This window comes from Rhinolophus ferrumequinum, chromosome X (assembly GCF_004115265.2).
Source record: "Rhinolophus ferrumequinum isolate MPI-CBG mRhiFer1 chromosome X, mRhiFer1_v1.p, whole genome shotgun sequence".
NCBI lineage: Eukaryota > Metazoa > Chordata > Mammalia > Chiroptera > Rhinolophidae > Rhinolophus > Rhinolophus ferrumequinum.
Window position 1 is genome coordinate 65338159 of NC_046284.1, and position 24286 is coordinate 65362444.

The 24286-nt window shown below is 34.0% G+C and overlaps 1 pseudogene; it reads left to right on the top strand.

Moving 5' to 3' along the window:
• The window catches only part of LOC117012770 (cytosolic 5'-nucleotidase 3A-like), a 36086-nt pseudogene extending 13173 nt beyond the window's left edge, over positions 1 to 22913 (top strand).
• The last annotated feature ends 1373 nt before the right edge of the window (positions 22914 to 24286 follow it).

Below are 24286 nucleotides of genomic sequence, written 5' to 3' on the forward strand. Positions count from 1 at the left end.
GTTCTTGGGCACCTAGGTTGATCTCATATCTTGGTTATTATAAATAGCACTGCAGTGAAGACGGGGCTGCATATATATTTTTGGATTCGTGTTTTTATTTCTTTGGATACCTAGAAGTGAAATTGTTGGGCCATAGAGTAGTTTTATTTTTAATTTTTTGAGGAACCTCCAAACTCTTTTCCATAGCGCCTGCACCAATTTGCAATCCCACCAACAGTGCGTGAGGGTTCCCTTTTCTCCACATCCTAACGAACACTTGCTGTTTGTTAATTTTTTGATAACAACCATTCTGACAGTTGTGAGGGGACATCTCATTGAAGTCTTAATTTGCATTTCTCTGATGACTACTGATGTTGAGCATTTTTTCACATGTCTATTGGGATGGGTATGTCCTCTTTGGCGAAATGTCTATTCAGGACCTCTGCCCGTTTTTAAATTAGATTGTTTGGTCTTTTGGTGTTGAGCTGTATAAGTTCTTTATGAAGTTTGGATATTAATCCCTTATCAGATGTATCATTGGCAAATATATTTTCCCATTTAGTAGGTTGTCCTGTTTTGTGAATGGTTTCCGATGCTGTGCAAAAACCTTTTAGTTTAATGTGGTCCCATTTGTTTATTTTTTCTTTTGTTTCCCTTTCCTGAGGACATATATCAGAAAAAAATATTACTAAGATCAATGTCAGAGAGTTTACTGCTTATATTCTTCTAGGAGTTTTATGGTTTCAGGTCTTACATTTAAGTCTTTAATCCATTTTAAGTTTACTCTTATATATGGAGTAAGAAGGTGGTCCAGATCCATGTTTTTTGTTGGTTTTTTTTTGCATGTATCTGTCCAGTTTTCATAACACCATTTATTGAATAGACTGTCTTTACCCTAACGTAAATTCTTGCTTCCACTGTCATACATTAAATGACTATATAGGCCTGGGATTATTTCTGGGCTCTCTATTCTGTTCCATTGATCTATGTGTCTGTTTTTATGCCAGTACCATGCTGTTTTGATTACTGTAGCCTTGTAGTATTGTTTGATATCAGGTACTGTGATACCTCCATATTTGTTCTTCTTTCTCAAAATTGCCATAACTATTCAGGGTCTTTTAATGTTTCATTTAAATTTTAGGATTATTTGTTCTAGTTTTGTGAAAAATGCCATTGGTATTTGGTAGTGATTGCATGGAATCTATAGATTGTTTTAGGTAGTATGGATATTTGAACTGTATTAATTCTTCCTATCCATGTTCACTGAATATGCTTCCATTTATTTGTATCTTCTTCAATTTCTTTCTTCAGTGTCTTATAATTTTCTAAGTACAGATCTTTTGACCTCCTTTGTTAAATTTATTCCTAGGTATTTTATTAATTTATTTTTTGATACAATTGTTTTCTTAACTTATCTTTCTGATAGTTCATTATCAGTGTATAAAAATGTGACTGATTTCTGAATATTACCGTGTTTCCCCGAAAATAAGACCTAGCCGGACCATCAGCTCTAATGCGTCTTTTGGAGCAAAAATTAATATAAGACTCGGTCTTATTTTACTATAATATAAGATGGGATCTTACTATAATATAATATAATACCCGGTCTTATATTAATTTTTGCTCCAAAAGACACATTAGAGCTGATTGTCCAGCTAGGTATTATTTTCGGGGTAACACAATAATTTTGTATCTTGCTACTTTACTAAATTCATTTATCAGTTTTAATAGATTTTTTGGTGGAATGTTTGGGGTTCTCTATATATAGTATAATGAGATCTGGAAATAATGACAGTTTTACTTCTTCCTTTCCCATTTGGATGCCTTTTATTTATTTTTCTTGCTGGATTCTTGTGTCTAGGACTTCCAATTTTATGTTGAACAAAAGTGGTAAAAGTAGACATCCTTGTCTTGTTCCTGATCTTAAGGAAAATTCTTTTAGCTTTTCCCCATTGATATGATGTTAGCTGTGGGTTTTTCTTATATGGCCTTTATTATGTTGAGATGTTTTCCCTCTATTCCCACTTTGCTGGGAGTTTCTATCATAAGTGGATGCTGGGTTTTGTCAAATGCTTTTTCTGAATCTATTGATATAATCATATGATTTTTATCTTTCATTTTGTTTATGTCTTGTTTCACGTTAAGTATTTTGCAGATATTGAACCAACCTTGCACAACAAGAGTAAATCCCACTTGATCATGAGGTATACTTTTTTTTTAATGTATCGCTCAATTTGGTTTTCTAGTATTTTTTGAGGAATTTTGCACCTATGTTCATCAGGGATATTGGCCTATAATTTTCTTTTTTTCACAATGTTTTTTTCTCACTTTGGAATCAGGGAAATGGTGGCCTAGTAGAATGAGGTTGGGAGCCTTCAATCCTCTTGAAATTTTTGGACTAGCTTGAAAAGGATAGTTGTTCATTATTTTTTAAATGTTGGTAAATTTCACCTGTGAAGCCATCCAGTCCAAGCCTTTCTTTGTAGAGAGTTTTTTGATTCCTGATTTGATTTTGTTAGTAGTAATTGGTCTATTCAAGTTTTCTGTTCCTTCTTGATTAAGTCTTGGAGTTTGTTTATTTCTAAGAATTTATCCATTTTTTCTAGATTGTACAATTTGTTGGTGTGTAATTGCTCATACTATCTTCTTATAATCCTTTGTATTTCTGTTGTGCCGGTTGTCACTTCTCTTTCATTTTTTATTTTATTTATTTGTGTCCTCTTTCTTTTTTCTTAATGAGTCTGGTTAAAGTTTTATCAATTTTGTGTATCTTTTCAAAGAATCAGCTTTTGGTTTCATTAATCTTTTGTATTATTTTTTAAGACTATTTTATTTATTTTCACTCTGATGTTTATTTCCTTCCTTCTACTCACTTTGGGCTTTGTTTTCTGTTCTTTTTCTAGTTTTTTTAGGTGTAAGTTTAGATTATTTATTTGATATTTTTCTTATTTCTTGAGGTATGCCTGTATTGGCATGAATTTTCCTTTATTACTGCTTTCAGTGTGTCCCATAGATTTGGGGTTGTTGTGTTTCCATTTTCATTTGACTCAAGGTATCTTTTGATTCCTTCCTTGATCTCATTGTCAACCCATTCAACGTTTAGTAGCATGTTATTTAGCTTCCATGTGTCTGTGGTTTTTCAATTTTCTTTTTGTAATTGATTTCTTGTTTCATAACATTGTGGTCAAAAAGATGCTTGTTATGATTTCAGTCTTTTTCAATTTATTGAAGTTTGTTTTGTGGCCTAACATGTGGTCTATTCTGCAAAATGTTCCATGTGCACTTGAAAAGAATGCATATTCTGCTACTCTGGGATAGAATGCTCTGAAAATATCCATTAAATTAATCTACTCTAGTGTGTCATTTAAGGCTGCTCTGTCCTCATTGATTTTCTGTCTGAAAGATCTGCCCATTGGTGTCAGTGGGATGTTAAAGTCCCCTACTATGATCCTGTTACTGTGGATTCCTCCCTTTGTGTTGGTCAATATTTGTTTTATGTAGTTAGGTGCTCCTATATTGGATGCATAAGTGTTTACCAAGGTTATGTCCTCTTGGTGGATTGAGCACTTTATTATTATGAAATGTCCTTCTTTGTCTCTTATCATGGCCTATGTTTTAAAGTTTATTTTGTCAAAATTTTGATAAAATTTGTCAATTTTATCTTTTTTGAAAAATCGCCTCTTAGTTTTCTTGATCTTTTCTATTGTGTTTTTTTGGGGGAGGGGGAGAGGAGGGTGGGTCTCTATTTTATTTGTTCCCATTCTGATCTTTATTATTTTTTTCCTGCTAACTTTGGGTTTCATTATTTCTTTTTCTAGTTACTTGAGGTGTAATGTTTGGTTGTTTATTTGCTATCAGTACTTTAAGTGCCACCAATGCTGCCAAAGCCATTGCTGATGCTTCAGCTGCCAGTGCTGCTGCTGCCACCATGATTCCCCTGGGTCTGCAGTCTTCATGAAGTCCAATTCACCCACCTTCAGTCGCACAGATGGATGGATCTCTTAGGTGTACCACTGTGCTGTGCAGAGAAGCACTTGTTTGGTTATCGATGTCTGACTAGTTGTAAATCAAAGGGGAGAGACAAAAGGAATGACTCGTTCTGCCATGATACTTGAGAAAATGTTCTTATTGGTTTTAAATGGAAATCCAATCTTGAAGATATTGTTCAGTGTTTTTGCTTTAGAGGAAATTATAAAAATAAAATGTGTAGAAAAAGTAGCTATTGTAACAACCTTTTTAATTTTTAAAACATTAAGTGATAGATTTGAGTCTTATTCGTCTTGATTACATATTATTACAGAAATTTAAGCATAAGGGAGATACCATCGTAATGTGAAATATATATATTTGGCCTTTGTCCCTGTTTTGTGGCACAGAATTCTTAAAACCCTTGGAATTTCCTGAGTGGTAGGTGTCTCTTTTGTTATTCATAACAAACCCCTTTCTACCATATCTGAGTTTATGCTAATAAAATAGCTTCTAGGTGGTAACTTGTTGTCAGAGAAACCTATCACATGATTTGAGGGCTAGAATTTATGTCTTATCCCCATATGTTGGGGAGAGGAGAGGGACTAGAGATTGTGGTCAATCACCAATGGCCAATGCTATAATCAATCATGCCTATGTAATGAAACTTTGATAAAACTCTTAAACAACACAGTTTAGGAAGTTCCAGTTTGGTGGAGAGGATGTGGAAGCCCTGTGTCCACCCTTATATCTTGCCATTCCATATGATTGATCCTGAGTTGTGTCCTTTATAATAAAACTGTAATCATGAGCACACCACTTTCTTGAGTTCTGTGACTTGTTCTAAGGGATTAACAAACCTAAGGAGTGGTTGTGGGAACACTGAAATTTATAGCTGGTAGGTCAGAAGTACAGGCAGCCCTTGGGACTTGGGACTAGTATCTGAAATACAGTCTTGTGGTGCTGAGCTTTTAAACCTGTAGAATTTTTTGCTCACTCTAGGCAGTTAGTGTCAAAATTGAATTGAATTGTTGTACACATAGTATGTGTCAGAGAAGTGGATGATTGATTGTTTGGGAAACCAAACACTAGCTGATATAAAAAAAAACATTCTAGCTAACCAATTAACTAATGTAATGGTTTTCAATTTTCAGTTTAGAAATCTGAGTGTGCAAACTACCTAATAGCAGACTTGTAGTCAATTCAGAGTAAATTTAGCTAATTCAGAATTTTTGTGGTCAATTTTTTTCCTTCCTCTCAGAGTTACATCTGCCAAGTTTTGTCAGATGAAAAACACCAACAATTGTGAGACGCACCATAATTTTATGTGTCATTAAGGAAAAAAATGCTGAAAATTAATGCTATCTTATCATTTAAAGCATTTTTATACTTATTTTGAAAGGTTTTTATACTTAATTAGACATAAAATTTTCATATATTGCTCTTTTGCATACATTAAAAAGGAAAGTACAAGCAAAATAATTTGGTTATGATAATTCTAAAACTACTTTATATTTTACAATCAATTTTCTTATTCACATTTCATTGCAGAATGAGCAAAAGTTACTTTTACATAATACTCTCCTTGCCATCAAAAGCTTTGTTAATATAGCGTTTCTTAGAATAATCCACCAATAACTAAAAACATCAGTACTGGACTCTTATGCCAGCTTTAAAATTATTAGAACTAGATCATTTTGATTTACACTTTAGAAATGTTGCTACATAATCTGGTAATCACCTCTCCCCTTCCTTACCCACAACCATTTGGTTCCCATAGGAACCAAACACTCCATTATAAGGTAAATCTCCAAGCCTTTGCCATCCGTTCCACATGAATTGGTGATGCTGAAGCTTTTGATATAAGCACAACTTCAGGAAATTACTACTATATTACAATTGCCACATAATAACACTGATTGTAAAATGTCTTTAATTATGAGCTACATCTCAATTTTGATATGTAAAAATGTGGGCAAAGAAATGGTTTGCAGAATCCCAGCCACAACATCAGAATGCACAGTATAGACATTGAGAGATAGTATTTTAATTATTCTTCCTTCTGATTCAAAAATATCCCATATACATAGGTTGTCAAAAAAAGCACACACATTTTAAGAAAGGAAAACAGTATTAAAATTTTAATACTCAATATATAACAAATAGCAAAAGATGAGTACAAGACATGTTTGACTTCTGCAATTACAAGAGGTGCTCAAAATGGTTACCATCAGCATCCAGACACTTCTGATTAAGGTGAAACTGCTTGAGCAACGTTGACCAAAGTGCCCACTTGTATACATTTCTTTCGGCACGCTCGGCATATTTAGATTGTAAGGCAAAAGTTATGAAATTTTTATTTTAAAAATCTCTCACAGGTACTATAAATGCAAAGTAATTACTTTGCTGAAGAAATGCTAGCTCCTGAGATTGAAAGAATAGCTTCTTATGAAAATGAAATTTTTAAATGTCAGTGCAAACCGTTGTAAACATTCTTCAACAATTTTTGTTTTTTCTTTTCTTTTGTTTTTTTAAATTTATTGGGGTGACAATTGTTAGTAAAATTACATAGATTTCAGGTGTACAATTCTGTATGACATCATCTGTGAATCCCATTGTGTATTCACCACCCAGAGTCAGTTCTCCTTCCATCACCATATATTTGATCTCCCTCACCCTCATCTACCATCCCATCCCGCCTTACCTTCTGGTAACCACTAAACTATTGTCTGTGTCTATGAGTTTTTGTTTCTCACTTGTTTGTCTTGTTCTTTTGTTGTTTTAGGTTTATATACCGCATATCAGTGAAATCATATGGTTCTCTGCTTTTTCTGTCTGACTTATTTAGCTTAGCATTATAATTTCAAGATTCATCCAAGTTGTCACAAATGGTCCTATTTCATCTTTTCTAACCACCAAATAGTATTCTATTGTGTATATATACCACAACTTGCTTATCCATTCATCGATCGAAGGACATTTTGGTTGTTTCCATGTCTTGGCCACCGTAAATAAAGCTGCAATGAACATTGAAGTACACATGTCTTTATAGATAAATGTTTATAGATTTTTTGGGTAGATACCCAGGGGAGGGATTGCTGGGTCATATGGTAATTCTATTTTTAATTTTTTGAGGAACTTCCACACTGCCTTCCATAGTGGCTGCACCAGGCTGCATTCCCACCAACAGTGTATGAGGGTTCCTTTTTCTCCACAGCCTCTCTAACATTTGTTACTATTTGTCTTGTTGATGATAGCCATTTTGACTGGTGTGAGGTGATATCTCATTGTGGTTTTTATTTGCATTTCTCTGATGATTAGTGATGTTGAGCATTTTTTCATATGTCTCTTTGCCATTTGTATGTCCTCTTTGGAGAAATGTCTCTTCAGGTCCTCTGCCCATTTTTCAATTGGGTTGTTTGTTTTTTTGTTGTTGAGTTTCATGAGTTCCTTGTATATTTTGGATATTAGCCCCTTATCGGAGGCACTGTTTGCAAAAGTCTTCTCACATCCAGTTGGTTGCCTCTTTATTTTGCCGATGGTTTCTTTTGCTGTGCAGAAGCTTTTAAGTTTGATATAGTCCCACTCATTTATTATACTTTTTACTTCCCTTGCCTTTGGAGTCAAATTCATAAAACGTTCTTTGAACCCAAGGTCCATAAGTTTAGTGCCTATGTTTTATTCTATTCATTTTGTTGTTTCAGGTATTATGCTTAAGTCTTTGATCCATTTTGAATGAATTTTGGTACATGGTGACAGATGGCAGTCCAGTTTCATTCTTTTGCACGTGGCTTTCCAATTCTCCCAGCACCATTTGTTGAAGAGGCTATCTTTTCTCCATTGTATGCTTTTTGCTTCTTTGTCAAAAATTATCTGTCCATATTTATGTGGTTTTATTTCTGGGTTCTCAATTCTATTCCATTGGTCTATGTGTCTGTTTTTCTGCCAATACCATGCTGTTTTGATTATTGTTGTCCTGTAATGCAAGCTAAAGTCAGGGAGTGTGATACCTCAAGCATTGTTCTTTTTTCTCAAGATTGCTTTGTCTATTCAGGGTCTTTTTGTGGTGTTCTATTTGTTTAAAAAATGCCATTGGAATTTTGATGGGGATTGCATTGAATCTGTATGTTGCTCTGGGTAATATGGCCATTTTAACTATGTTGATTCTTCCAATCCATGAGCATGGAATGTCTTTCCATTTCTTTGTGTCTTCTTCAATTTCTTTTAAAAATGTCTTGCAGTTTTCATCATATAGGTCTTTCACATCCTTGGTTAAGTTTATTCCTAGGTATTTTACTCTTTTCACTGCAATTGCAAAAGGAATTGCTTTTTGTAGTTCTTTTTCTGAGATTTCATTGCTAGCATATAGGAATGCAATGGACTTTTGTACGTTGATTTTGTAGCCGGCAACTTTACTGTATTCGTTGTTTCTAATAGTTTTTCATGGAGTCTTTAGGGTTTTCTATATATATAGCATCATGTCATCTGCAAAGAGTGTTAATTTAACTTCTTCATTCCTAATTTTGACGCCTTTTATTTCTTTCTCTTGCCTGATTGCTCTGGCAAGGACTTCCAACACTATGTTGAAAAGCAGAGGTGATAGGGCAGAGACCTGTCGTGTTCCTGAACGTAGAGCAAAGGGCTTCAGATTTTCACCATTAATTATGAGATTAGCTGAGGGTTTCTCATATATGGCCTTTATTATGCTAAGGTATTTTCCTTCTATACCTATTTTATTAAGTGTTTTAATCATAAATGGATGTTGTGTCTTGTCAAATGCCTTTTCTGCATCAATTGATATAATCATATGATTTTTGTCTTTTATTTTCTTTATGTGATGTATCACATTGATGGATTTGCATATGTTGAACCATCCTTGTGCCCCTGGGATGAACCCCACTTGGTCGTGATGAATGATCTTTTTAATGCATTGTCATATTCGATTTGCTAGAATTTTGTTTAGGATTTTTGCATCTGTATTCATCAGAGATATTGGTCTGTAGTTTTCTTTTTTTGTATTCTCCTTACCAGGTTTTGGTATCAGGGTAATGTTGGCCTCATAAAATGAATTGGGGAGTACTGTCTCTTCAATTTTTTGGAAGAGTTTGAGTAGGATTTGTGTTAGATCCTCATTGAAGGTTTGGTAGAATTCACTAGTGAAGCCATCTAGTTCTAGTTCTTTAAGGTGTAACATGAGGTTATTTATTTGGGATTTTTCTTGTTTCTTGAGATAGGCCTGTAATGATATAAATTTCCCTCTTAAAACTGCTTTCGCTGCATCCCAAAAATTTTGGTAGGATGTATTTTCGTTTTCATTTATTTCTATGTTTCATTTGATCTCTCTTCTAATTTCTTCTTTGACCCTGTCGTTCTTTAAAAGTATGTTGTTTAATCTCCATGTATTTGTGTTTTTTCCTGCTTTCTTTTTGCAGTTGATATCCAATTTCAAAGCCTTGTGATCAGAGAGTATGCTTGGTATGATTTCAATCTTCTTAAATTTGCTGAGGCTGATTTTATGTCCCAATATATGGTCTATCCATGAGAATGTTCCATGTACACTAGAAAAAAATGTATAGTCTGGTGTTTTAGGATGAAGTGCTCTATATATGTTAATTATGTCCATTTCATCTAATGTGTCATTTAGGGCTGTTATGTAGTTATTTATTTTATGTTAGGATGATCTGTCCATAGCTGTCAATGATGTATTTAAGTCCCCTATTATTATTGTTCTTTGTTCAATTTCTCCATTTAGTTCTGTTAGTAGTTGCTTGGTATATTTTGTTGCTCCCTTATTGGGGGCATAAATATTGATGACTGTTATGTCTTCTTGTTGTATAGTCCCCTTTATCATTATGCAATGTCCATCTTTGTCTCTTGTTACCTTTTTCACCCTGAAGTCTGTTTCATCTGATATCCTTATGGCTACACCTGATGTTCTCTGGGTACCATTTGCTTGGAGTATCAATTTCCACCCTTTCACTTTGAGTCTATGCTTGCCCCTGTAGCTCAGATGTATCTCTTGGAGACAGCATATGGTTGGGTTTAGTTTTTTGATCCAATCTGCTGCTCTGAGACTTTTTATTGGTGAGTTCAGTCCATTTACATTTAGGGTGATTATTGATATGTGACGATTTCCTGTCATTCTATCTTTAGTTTTCTGGTAAGACTGAGTCTCCATTGTTTCTTTGCCTTTTTGTTGTTGTCTATTATTTCTGTGTGGTGGTATTCTATGATGTTTTCCTCTGTTGCTTCTTTTATTACAGTATATATTTCAGTTCTGGATTTTTTTGAGTGGTTACCTTTAAGTTTATGTAAAAGAAAGTTTGATATTTAGAATATTCCATTTCTTCAGCATGCTTACTTTCTCCATTCCCATATTCCGGTTCAGGCCGTTATTCTCCCCCTTTTTATGTTTTGGTTGCCACAGATTGTCCCTGTTGATGGTGGTCGAATAGCCTCCTTTAGTATTTCTTGTAGTGCAGGTCGTGTATTAGAAAATTCCCTCAGCTTCTTTATGTCTGGAAATGTCTTTATTCCTCCTTCATATTTAAAGGATATCTGTGCTGGATATATTTTTCTTGGCTCATAATTTTTCTCTTTCAATAGTTTGAATATTTGGTTCCACTCCCTCCTGGCTTGTAGAGTTTCTGCTGAAAAATCTGATGATAATCTAATGGGCTTTCCTTTGTAGGTTACCGTCTTCTTTTCCCTGGCTGCCTTGAGGATTCTTTCTTTGTCATTGAATTTAGACAGTTTTAATACAATGTGCCTTGGAGAAGGCCTGTTGGGATTGAGGTAATTAGGTGTTCTATTTGCTTCTTGGCCTCGAGGATCCATTTCTTTCCATAATTTTGGGAAGTTCTCATCAACAATTTGTTTGAATATACTCTCTGTTCCCTTCTCTCCTTCTTCTCCTTCTTGTATGCCCATTATTCTTATATTGCTCTTTTTGATGGAGTCAGAAAGTTCTTGAAGAGTTCTTTCATTTCTTTTAAGTCTCAAGTCTCTTTCTTTTTCCATCCGTGTGATTTCCAGGTTTCTATCTTCGATGTGACTGATTCTGTCCTCCATCTGGTCAACTCTACTACCTAAGCTGGCTATTACATTCTTAATTTCTTCTACTGAGTTCTTAATCTCCAGAAATTCTATTTGGTTCTTTTTTAAAATTTCAATCTCTTTCATAAAATGCTCATGTGGTTCTTTGTGTTTCTGAGTTCATTAAACTGCCTTTCTGTGTTTTCTTGTATCTCGTTGAGTTTTTTCAGAACTGCAATCTTGAATTCTCTGTCATTTAAGTCACATATTTCCATATCTTTAAGTTCCTTTTCTGGAGACTTTTCACTTTCTTTCTGAGCTGTCTTGTTGCCTTGGTTATTCATGGCAATTGCTGACTTATTATTTCTCTTCCTCGACATCTACAGGAGTGGCTTCTGCAACAGGTTGATAGGAAGAGGTCTTTCTTTTGTTTTCCAATACTTGTGGGTAGAATGTTTTATTTTCTCTCCGACTGCAGCCTTTTTTTCTCTCTCACACAGTAATGCTATGTTTTCTCTTCACTATTTCAGCTTCTCACACAATGGGGGGATTCCCTGGGAGATGGGCCTCTCTTCTTTTTATAGTTCGCCTGTGTCACAGGGCGCAGTGTCCGTGTGGGTATGCGGAGAGCTTTTGAAGTTCCAAAGCTCTTCCTGCACCAGATTCAGAGCCTATATGTTTCAGCAGCTCTTTTTACTCCTGCAGGGATCCGCCCAGATAGGTGGGGCCAGGGGCTGGGTGAGTTGTGAGAGGTGGCCCAGAGCAATGGCGGCGACCACCACCACAGCCGTTCCTGCTTCCAGAGCTCCCTCCCCTTTGCTGGAACTACTTGGGCTGTAAATATGTGTCTTAGGACCACAGTTCTCAGAACTGCAAATATTCTGTTCTTTTGATCTGACACTGCTATTGTTCCGATTCTAGCACTGGGCAGGTGGGTGCAGGCGAGTTCTGGGAGGGTAGGGAGCAGGTGGCTAGTCTCAGTGCCTAAGGTTTCCATTCTCTGCTCGGCAGTGAGGGCTTAAAAGACCGTTTTCAGCCTTCTCCTTCAGTCTTTTCTCTGAGGTCTCTGCCGTGAGCTTTGGTTTCAGCCGTGTTATATGCTGTCCCCTCAGCCCTGTGGGCCATAAACAGAGCCCTTGCAGTCCGAGTTCTTCCCTCTCCCACAGCTGCTGTAGTTCCGGGATGCAGCGAGCTTGGAGCACTGAGCTACGTCTGGGTCCTCGGCCGCGCGGCTCCACCTCTGCACTTCTCCCTTCCGTCCTCCCCCGCTCACACGATTTGCCCACCCTTAGGTGAATTCAGTAGTGGGCCTCTTCGTCTTGCCTGTTTGCTGTGCAGGGAGTCCTTTGTGGAGTTGTTCGATTAGTTGTAAATTCCAGGGGAGATTTCCAGATTGTCACCTCACGTCACCATTTTGATGACCTTTTTTCTTTTCTTAATTACTTTGTAGATTACCAAAGTTCTCCTCTGAAATCATTATCACATTATCACACCCTTGAATTTTGGTGTGCCATAAATATGAAAGCCTACAAGAGCGTGCTACGGTTATAATAAATGGGAAGTTATAATAAACAGAAAAAATATTTTATTTCACATGAAGACCCAATCTTTTAGACTTTGGAATGACTTGGGCAAAATTTTTTACGGGGAAATTCTCTCCTCAATTATGTTGACTGCACAATTATGTTCCTGAACTGAATAAAATGGATGTGTTCTCTTTATTGTAAATAAAACTATTTTCAGTTTTAAAACAACAACAAGAAATCTGAATCCTCTATTTTCCCTTGGTCTTAGTCATTGACATGACAAATAGTTTCAAAAGGCTGAAGATGGGACAGGTATGTTTTATCATTATTTTAGAGTTATACTCTGATTATTTATGACTGAATTCTAGCAGCCATACAATAGATGCTAATCAGTGAATTCAATAAAACATCAACCAAATTCTCTGGAAAGTGGCCGTAAAAAGCTAAATTACATTTAACAGCTGTACAATTCAAGAGATTTAGCTATCTCAAACTGTCATATTCATGTGGAAGATAAGTAAGACAGAACTGTGTCCATGCTATAATTTCTTGACAGGCTTTAGAGATAATTGAAATAGTCTATTCTGTCATTTTATAAAAGATGTTTGACTCTTCAAGTAAGTTTGGAATTCAAATGGTGTTTGGAAGGTTTTTAATGAATGAGTAAAATGGCACACCTGTGTGCTCTGTGTGTGTGTGTGTGTGTGTGTGTGTGTATGTGTTTGTGTGTGTGTATCCCTTTTCCCCTAAAGATAGTGAATATAGTTTCCTGGAAGAAAAAAGATAATAAAAAAACTGAAAGCAAGTTGGCAAGATTTTGTGAAAATTCTTCTGAGAAATGTAAATGAAAATAACTTTTATGCCCTGAAGGCTAAAATGTCATATAAAACCAAACTTAATAAAAAAAATCTGAAGAATTAATTCTGCCTGAATCAGGTTGTTTGTTTGGATATAGTCTCCTTATCCAGGTCATTCATTTATAATCAGTTACTAAAACTGTGGTCTCTAATTACGCTTAGTTGTATTTCCACCAATTTCTTGTAGTTTTATCAAAGCTAGTCACAAAAACTACTCATAGTAATTCTGGTACATATATTTCAAATTATTATGAATTGACTAAATAGGAAATAAACATTGATATGTTCATCATTTGTCTGATTTTTTATATACCACATTCCTCTTCTTTAATAATTGGCTTACTGCTGTCTCTTTGAAAGAATCTCCGAATAATTCCACCTATTTTTCTTCACTTATTTGATGTGATGACTAAAACCTCTCCTAATTCTGAGGTTGCATCATAATAAGTATATGTGTATTAAACACAAACTTCTCAAAATTTTTATAATGCCGTTGTAGTGCTTCTCAAACTTTAATATACATACAAATAACCTGGAGATGTTGATGAAATACAGATTCTGATTCAGGAGTTTGGGAAAGAACCTAAGATCTTTTAATAATATCTAATGAGCTCCCAAGTTGTGTTAATGTCACTGGCTAGAGAACCACACCTTTGTTAGCAAGGCATCTGAGAATCTGGTCTTAAATTCTGTCTTTTTCTTTTTTAATTTGTTCTAGGTGTTAGTATACATGCATCCCTAAAATTTTCCCTTGTTCTTGGTGTGTACTCAATCTGTCTGTCTCATACACATATCCACACACACATAATTGTGATAACTAAATTGTTTTCTAGTCCTATGCCATCAAGTCTTATTTGGACCTCATCATCCTATATATATGCAGATAGGGACCACCATAAGAGTAATAAGCCAAATGTCACTGGCTTTTGATTCACCTATCTACAAAGGATAGTAGTAATCCATGAATATTTCTGGAGTATACAAAATTGTCTAATACGCATAGGAGAATGCCTATTTCTACAGGGTATTGTTCCTGCTCAATTGATCCCTGATTAACATGTATCTCTGTGGGTCATTGTTGTCTCTTGCTACACTGAAACAACAGTCTTCAAATTGGAAAACCCACAGTGTCCCATGTGATACTAAGGAAGAAAAATTTTTTTCTTCCTTTTTTGCATGAAAAGAGAGTGGTACCAAAGTATTTCTTTTTGTATCCCAGTATTTCATGTAACTTATAGTGTTAAGTGACTATTGGTTTTAGCTTATAGTCTTTTTACACTCTAGAGAATTTATCGCTAAGTCTAATGGGGAACTAGGCAGAGAAATTAAGCCAAGTGGCAAATATGATGAACTCATGATGTTCCTCTAATAATGATAATAAAGGCCTGTTATTTGATCAGGATAGTCATACCCAGTTGCTCTTCTGTAAAAAATATATATCCCAACATAGTCCTTAGCACCTTTATACAAATGGTATTCTATCCACCATTTTGCTCACAGTTCCCCAGAAAAACCTACACAACTGTGAATCTCAGGTCATTAAGAATTTGACATAACAAGTTGATATTAAAATTACTATTACTATTCTTTGATACCAATTTATACCTTAAAAGTAATGAACTTAGTGCTGCCTCCTTCAAAATGTCTCTGATTAACTTATTATTTTAAAAAAATTAGCATAGTTGGTAGACAATATTATATTAATTATATTAGTTTCAGGTGTACAAAAATTAACACTGATTAAAGAATTCAATGTAAGGCCTGAAACCATAAAAGTCCTAGAAAAAAACATAAGTAGTAAACTATTTGACATCAGTCTGAGTAGTATCTTTTTGGATCTGTCTCCTTAAGCAAAGGAAATACAAGCAAAAATAAGCAAACAGGACTTATTCGAACTAAAAATCTTCTGCACAGTGAAGGAAACCATCAACAAAATAGAAACAGCATACTGAATGGGAGACTATATTCACAAATGTTATATCTGATAAGGGGTTAGTATCCAAAAAATATAAGGAACTCATACAACTCAATAACAAAAAATAAGTAATCCAATAAAAAAAATGGGCAGATGACATGAAGAGACATTTCTCCAAAGAGGATGTACAGATGGCTGGCAGACATATGAAAAGATGCTCAACATGACTAATCATCAGGGAAACGCAAATCAAAACTACAATCTGATACCACCTCACATCAGTCAGAATGGCTATTATCAAAAGTCAACAAATAACATGTGCTGGCAAGGATGTGGAGAAAAGGGAACCTTGTGTTCTGTTGGTAGAACAGCCACTATGGGAAACACTGTGATAAACTTATTCTTAACTTATTCTTTATTTCTTCAGCAGGCTTACTAACCTATTTATTATCTTGGAATCACTTTAATGATAATTAAACCAATTTTCAAAACTGGATATTTCCTTTCTTTGTCTTTTATTTTTTTGAGTGGGTAATACTCTCTAGTATATGTGTTTTTATTTTCTATTATTTTATTGAGATAAAATTGACGTATAACACTGTGTAAGTTTAATGTGTACAACACATTGATTTTGATACATTTATATATTGCAATGTGATTACCACCACGACATTAGGTAACACCTCTATCACATCACATAATTATGTTTTCTTTTTCTGTGGTGAGAACAATTAAGATCTGGTCTCTTAGCAACTTTGAAATTTAGAATACAGCATTATTGACTATAATCATTATGCTTTGCATTAGATCTCCACACTTATTCATCTACTAGTTGCAAGTTTGTACCCTTAAACAACATCTCCCCAATTCCAGAACCTCTCAGTCCTTAGTAACCACCATTGTACTCTTTGTTTGTATGAGTTTCACTTTTTTGATTCCAAACATAAGGGATACTATACAGTATTTGTCTTTCTTTGTGTAACTTATCTCACTTAGCATAATGTCCTCAAGGTTCATTCATGCTGTTCGAAGTGGCAAGATGACCTTCTTTTTCATGGATGAATCATATTCCACTGCATTTCTGTCTCTATTTCTATCTACATCTCTATCTGTCTCTATATATTCATTACCCATTTTTTTTTTTTTTTTTTTTTGGACAGGCACTTAGGTTGTTTCTGTATCTTGGCTATTGTGAGTAATGCTGCAATAAATATGGAAATGTGGATATCTCTTTGATATCCTGTTTTTATTTCCTTTTGATATATACTCAGAAGTGTAAATATGCCATTGGAAATTGGTAGGAATTGTAGTGAATTATAGATGGCTTTGTGTAGTATGAATATTTTAGCAATAATATTTTATCTGATCCATGAATACAGAATATCTTTACATTTGTTTGTGTGTTCTTCAATTTCTTTAATCAAAATCTTATAGTTTTCATTGTACATATTTTTTACTTCTTTGGTTAAATTTATTCCTAAGTGTATTGCTTTTGATATTATTGTAAATGGCATAGTTTTCTTTATTTCTTATTCAGATATTTTGTTGTCAGTGTATAGAAACAACTAATTTCTGTAGGTTAACATTACACCTTGAAATTTACTGAATTTGTTGATTAGTTTCAACAGGTGTTTGTTTTTTTTTTTTTTGAGTCTTTAGGATTTTTTATATATAAGATTATATCATCTGCAAATAATGACAGTTTTACTTCTGTCTTTCTCATTTGGATGCCTTTTATTTATTTATTTATCTATTTATTTATTTATTTACGTTACCTAATTGCTCTAGCTAGGACTTCCAGTGACACGTTCAATAAGAGTGGTGAGAGTGGGCACTCTTACCTAGTTTTCGATCTTAGACAAAAAATTTTTAATCTTTCATCATTGGGTATGATGTTAGCTGTGGGTTTGTTGCTTATGGCTTTTATTAGGTTAAGGTATGTTCCTTCTGTACTCTGTTTGTTGAGGGTTTTTATCATGACAGAATGTTGCATTTTGCCAAATACTTTTTCTGCATCTACTGAGATTATGTGATTTTTATCTTTCATCCTACTAATATGGTATATCATATTTATTGATTTGCATATGTCAAACCATCCTTGCATCCCACTTGGCCTTGTTGTATAATCCTTTCATATTTTGTTGAATTTAGTTTGCTAGTATTTTGTTGAGAATTTTTACAGCTATATTCATCAAGGATATTAGTATGTAATTTTTTTCTTGTAGTATCCTTATCTGGCTTTGCTATCAGAGTAATGATGGTCTCATAAAATGAGTCTGAATGTGTCCCCTCCTTTTCAATTTTTTGGAAGAGTTTGAAAAGCAGTAGAATTAATTCTTTTTTAAATGTTTGGTAGAATTTACCAATAAAGTTATCTGATCCTGGGCTTTTCTTTGTTGGGAAGTTTATAATTAATTAACAAATTTCCTTACTCATTATTGGCCTATTCAGATTTTCTATTTATTCCCACTTCAGTCTTGGTAGGTTGTGTATTTCTAGGAATTTATCCATTTATTCCAGGTTATCCAATTTGTTGGCATATAATTGTTCATAGTAATCTCCTATGATTCTTTGTATTTCTATAGTATCAGTTGCAATGTCTCCTATTTTATTTCTGATTTTACTTATTTGAGTCTTCTCCTGTTTTTTCTTAGTATAGGTAAAGGTTTGTAAATTTTCTTTATTTTTTTGAAAAGTCAGCTCTTATTTTTGTTGATCTATCATTTTCCTGCTATTTCATTTATTTTTGCTCTGATCTTTGCTATTTCCCTTATTCTGCTAAATTTGGTCTTAGGTTGTTCTTTTTGTAGTTCCTTGAGGTGTAAAGCTGTTTTCTTATTTAACAGAATTTTCTTTTATTGAAAATAGACTACACACACACACACACACACACACACACACACACACACACACCAACAAACAATTACTATTTGCTGCAAAAGTTTGAAAAATGCTTGTTGACTGAACAGTAGTGAAAGGATGTGGCATAAATAGATAAAATTAAAGGAGATATATGAAGTAAAGATACATATTTTTAAAACCTTTTTGTCCATATGAATAATATCATAAAAATGTGTTAATAAAATTAAAATGTGATTAAAAACTAGACAAAGGACTATCAAGCAAATATTAACCAAAGGAAATTGTTGCATCAATACCCATATCAGACAAAATTAAACTTAAGGCAAAAACCATTAATAGGGATAAAAAAAGACACTATTAAAAAATAGAAGACATATCATCAAAGGTATATAATGTTAGTGATTTTTTTATGCACTCAATAGCAAATTATAGACTTCAATTTATTTCTTACTAAGTGAGAAATGAAGAGTAAAGTCAATAAGATGGCAGACAAAGCTCTGTCTCATTGATTTTCCATAGAATACCAAGTAAGAAACAACAAAGTGACTGGTCAAAAAACCAGGATTCATAGACACCAAGCAAATGCTTAACTGAAAAAAAGTCACACTCACAACAATAGGAAATGTTATTCACGGTCGCTCTATCCCAAAATGAGGCACTTATGAGAAAGCCACAAAATCCCTGGTGCCTCCTTTGGAATGGAAGAGAAAAATTACAGTGTTCTGGCCTTTCTAGGGGCTACCAGAAGAACTTGTTTTTGTCTCACCTGACTTGGAGCTCAGACAGAAATAGGGGCATAGTTTGGATATCAGGTTGGAGATCACTGAAAGCAGTGGTGAGTATCACAGCACATGCAAGCAGCAGTGGGACTGCAGACATTCAGGTACCTAGTGTAAGAGATTATGGTTAAAGGAATGCAATTGAACATCTAAGACTTCGAGAAAAACCAGAAGTGAAACCTTTAGAAAAATTAAAACACTTAAAAAAGCAGCCATGAATACAGGGAAATTGACAAAATAGCATGTGCACAACCACAATGAAGACATATACCTAGATGAGGCTTGAGAATACCATAACTTTCGATTTCAGGATGATTTTTGAAGATCTTTCACAGCATGGAGCAAGTCCACATAGACTGGGAGATGTAGATGTCTTTTTCAAAGGCCTAATTTTTAACACAAATTCACAGGCATCAAACAAAGAAAAATATGGTCCATTCAAAGGAACATCATATATATCCAGAAACTGAGCCTGAAAAAACAAAGAATTCCAACTTAGTAGACAAAGACTAAAATAATTGTCTTAAATATGCTTAAAAAGCGAAAGAGAAGTACAGACAAACTAAAGAAAACCAGAAAAATAATATATGAACAAAATGAGAATATTAGCAAAGATACAAATTATAAAAAAGAAGTAAACAAATTCTTGAGCAGAAAAATACAATAACTGAATTGAAAAATTCACTAGAAGGAATCATAAGCAGACTTGAAGAGGCAGAAAAAAGAATTACTGAACTTGAGATTTCACATTTGAACTTATCTACTTTAAGAAACAAAATGAAAAAAAAGAAATATGAACACAGCATAAGGGACTTGTGGAGTACCATCAAGTAGAAAAATATATACACACTATGGGAAGGAGAAGAGAGAGAGAAAGAGTAAGAAAGCTTATGTGAAGAAATAGTGATCAAACTGTCCCAATTTGAGGAAATAATTCAACATACAAATGCAAGAAGCCCAACAAACTTGAGGTAGGAAAAATTCAAAGAAACCCACACTGAAACACATTATAATCAAATTGTGGAAATTCAAAGACAAAGAGAATCTTTAAAGCGATAAGATGAAATCAAATCATCATGTTCAAGAGGTCCTCCATAATAATATAGGTAGATTTCTCAGCAGGAAACTTTCAGACCAGGAAGAAATGGGGTGATATATTTCAAGTGTTGAAAAAAAAACACAAGACACCTGTCAAATAAGACTTCTATATCTGGTAAAAGTAGCCATTAAAAATGTGGCAGATATTAAGACATTCCCAGATAAACAAAAGCTGAGAGAGTTTAACACTAGATTTACAAGAAATGCTAAGGGAGTCCTTCAAGTTGAAATTGAAAGGATGCTATATAGTAACTTGAAACAGTATAAAAATACAACATTCTCTGTTAAAAGTAAATACATGGACAAATATAAAATCAGTATTATTATAATTTTGTTTAATAATGACTTTTTATTATTTTATAGGATTTAAAAGACAAATGCATAAAAATAAATATATGTTAAAGGTATAGTATACAATATATAAAAATGTAATTTTTAACATCAGTAACATAAAATATGGGGAGCAGATCTGTATATGGGTAGAGTTTTGCATGCAATTAAAGTTAAGTTGATATCAGTTTAAAATATATTTTTATCTTTAGAAGATGTTATATATAATCCTCATGGTAACCACAAAGAAAATATCTTTAGAACATACACACAATGAAATTAAAACAAAAAAATCAGAATGGACCACAACAAACACCAACTAAACACAAAGGAAGGCAGTAAGGGAGGAACTGAGGAACAAAACAAAAGGTTTGATATCGTGTTTCCCTGATATAAGACCCGGTATATTATGTTGTGGGGACAGAGCCCCAGAAAGCAGTTTCCAGGCTCTCGGCCTCATGTGGAAAGGTGCTGGCTCAGGTAGTAGATAGCCATCAGCTGTGGCTGGTTGACCATCAGCTGTAACCCTTGAGCCATTGGCCACTAATATAACTGCCGCAGCTACGGAGGAGAGTTGAGGAGAGTTGAGTAGAGAGGAGGAGAGAGGAGGAGAGAGGAGGAGAGAGAAGGAGAGAGGAGGAGACTGAAGGAGAGTGGAGGAGAGTTGGTCGGTTGGCAGCAAAGCGGACAGCAGGTTGCGCGTCGTGTAAACCCAGCCTCCAGTGAGACCATAGTGGTATGACTTCCCTACCTATGTCTCCATGGGTGTTCCTTTTTGGCCTAGTCATATCCTGCGTTCTTGTGTGGGGAGCGGGACCAGAAACCCCGCAGGCCGCCCCGCCTGACAACTGGTCCAGCGAGCAGAGTCCCCCGCATGACATATGTTATGTTATGTTATGTTATGTTATGTTATGTTATGTTATATTACATTATATTATACCCAGTCTTATAGTATAGTAAAATAAGACCGGGTCTTACATTAATTTTTGCTCCAAAAGACGCATTAGAGTTGATTGTCCGGATAGGTCTTATTTTCGGGGAAACACAGCAGCGAATAACAAAATGGCAGTAGCAAATCATTCTTATCAATAATTACTTTAAATATGAATAAATTAAACTCCCAATCAAAAGATATAGAATGGCAGAAAAAAACAAAACACAGCATTCACTTATATGCTCTCTGCAAGACTCACTTTAGATCTAAGGAAATAAATAGATTGAAAGGGAAAGACTGGAACAAGATACTCCATGCAATAGTAACTGAAAGATCACAGGAGTGGTAATACTAATGTAGGACAAAATTTTTAAAAGTGTTGGAGGAGAAAAAGAAGAGCATTGCGTGATGATAAATGGCTCAATTCACCAAGAAGATTTAACAATTAAAATATGCATGCACCAAACGTCAGAACTCCTAAATATAGATACAAATATTAAAATAATTGAAGGAAGAAATCAATGGTAGTAGGAAACTTCAAAACCTTTCATTCAATATTTATTGAGAAACCAGAGAGGATATGAAAAGAAAATAGAAGGCTTAAGGAACTATATTATAGACTAATTGAACCTAACAGACTTACACAGTACACTACACCCAACAAGAGCAGAACATACATTTTTTGTCAAATGTAAATGGAAATATATTTCTCAGAATAGATCATATATTAGTCCACAAAAGGAGTCTTAATAAATTTTAAAAAGTTGAAATCATAGAAAGAAAATTTCCATTCACAATGAAAAAAAATCTAGAAATCTACAGCACAGAAACACTGAAAAATCCACAAATCTCATCAAGAACCCTGCAAGAGCAGAAAAAATTATCTGTGGTCTTATCAAAGGAGGAGCTGCCAGACATTAGATAACAGATTTTGATACGACATTAGGTAGATTATCCTACAAAGGGAAACAATGCCCAATATGAAATGATGTCATTGACAACTGTAAGCTGTTTGACAAATTAATGTCAAAACAGTTATTCCAAATAAAGGAAAATATTATGCTATTGAAATTGATCCTCTTTTAAACGTAGATGAGAAGTACCCTTATGTGGTAGAATGGTATACTAATTTACATGATTTTCTTGTTGAACAAGCTTTAGCAAAAGCTGGACTTAAAGAAATTATAGCAGAATCTGACTCAGGAAGGATATGAGAATTTATTTGATAAGCTCCAACAACACAGTATCCCTGTCTATATATTATCAGCCAGTATCACTGATGTACTATAGGAAGTTACCCATAAAGCTAGTGTTTATCATCTAAATGTCGCAGTAATGTCAACTTCATGGATTTTGATGAAAATAAAATGCTCAAAGTACTTAAAAGAGAACTAATTCATGTATTTAACAAAATAATGATGACTTGAAGAACACAGAATATTTCAATCAAATAACAGACAATACCAACATAATTTTTCCAGAAGACACACAAGGATACTTAAGAATAAACACATTCTGAAATTTGGGTATCTAAATGATAGAGTGGATGAGCTTTTAAAAAAATATATGGACTCTTATGATAGTGTTTTAGGAAAAGATGACTCTTTGGAAATAGCCAACTCTATCTTATAGAAGATTCTATAAACAAGCATTCTTAAAAAAGAACTCTGTCCTACGGGTTCAAATGATGCAAGAAGGGCTCAACTGTTCATCTTGCTGAAAGACATTTATAATATATTTTTGCTCTTGAAGTTTTTCTTTTACATTACTGAAGTATTTTCAGATGCATTGTACCCATTAACTGGAAGCTCCTTTTCCTCCACCTCTCTCAACACACGTTTTTGTTTGTTTGTTTGTTTTTGTTTTGTTTACTATATTTTAAAACAGATTTTTAAAAATCTTAAAGCTAAATTTTGAAAAATAACTTTGTGCTTCTTCAAAATGAAATCTGTAGTTTATTGTTATTAACAAGTTTTTGAAGAGTTTTTTTTACACTGGGAAGTTTGTATAATAGAAGTTTTTTTCTTTTTTTAAGTATTAAGAAATGGTAAAATAATGTGCATGGTTTTATGTATTGCCATTTTTGTAATGTGGGTGAATCATGCTGATGGTATTATCTGCTGAAATTGTGTTTTTTGTTTGGGTTTTTTTTTTTTTGGTTTGGAGAAAATCAACATTTACAAGAAAATATTGGTATTAAAAAAAATGTTGGTATCCACATGTCACTAATCATAACAAAATGTTCTATATTGATGTATTGATAGTGAAGATGAAATGAAAATCCTTTAAAAATAACTAGAAATAGAAAACTAAACTAAACTGAAAGCTATTGTAATGAAGGAAATAAAAAATCACAGAAGATATAAATAAAACAGATAATAAAGTAACAGAGAAAACCAACAAAACCAATACTTGGTTCTTGGAAAAGATCAACAAAATTGAGAAACATTTAGCTTGTTTGACTAAGAAACAAAGAGAATCCTTAAATTACAAAAAAGAAAAATAATAACAGAAATACAAGGGGGGACAGTACTACCAACTTACAGAAGTAAAAAGGTTTATAAGAGAGTACTCTGAATAAATTTGTGACAATAAATTGAATAGCCTAAATGAAATGGACAAAATCCTAATACACACAACCTATCAAGATTGAATCATGAAGAAACAGAAAATTGATACAGAGATATATAACTTGTAAGGAGATTAAAATCAGCAATAAAAAGCTTCCAACAAAGGAAAACCCAGGACCAGGTGACTTCACTGGTGCATTCTACCAAAACTTTAAAGAGAAATTAACACCAATATTTATCACACTCTTCCAACAAATTTAAGAGAAGGGAACACTTCTAAATTTATTCTATTTGTGTCCAGCATCACCTAGATACCCAAATCAGACAGTGACATTACAAGGGGAAAAAAAAAAAGCTGCAGTACAATGTCCAGGATTAGTAGAGTTGTGAAAATCCTCCAAAAATACTAAATAACAGAATTTATTAGCATGGTAA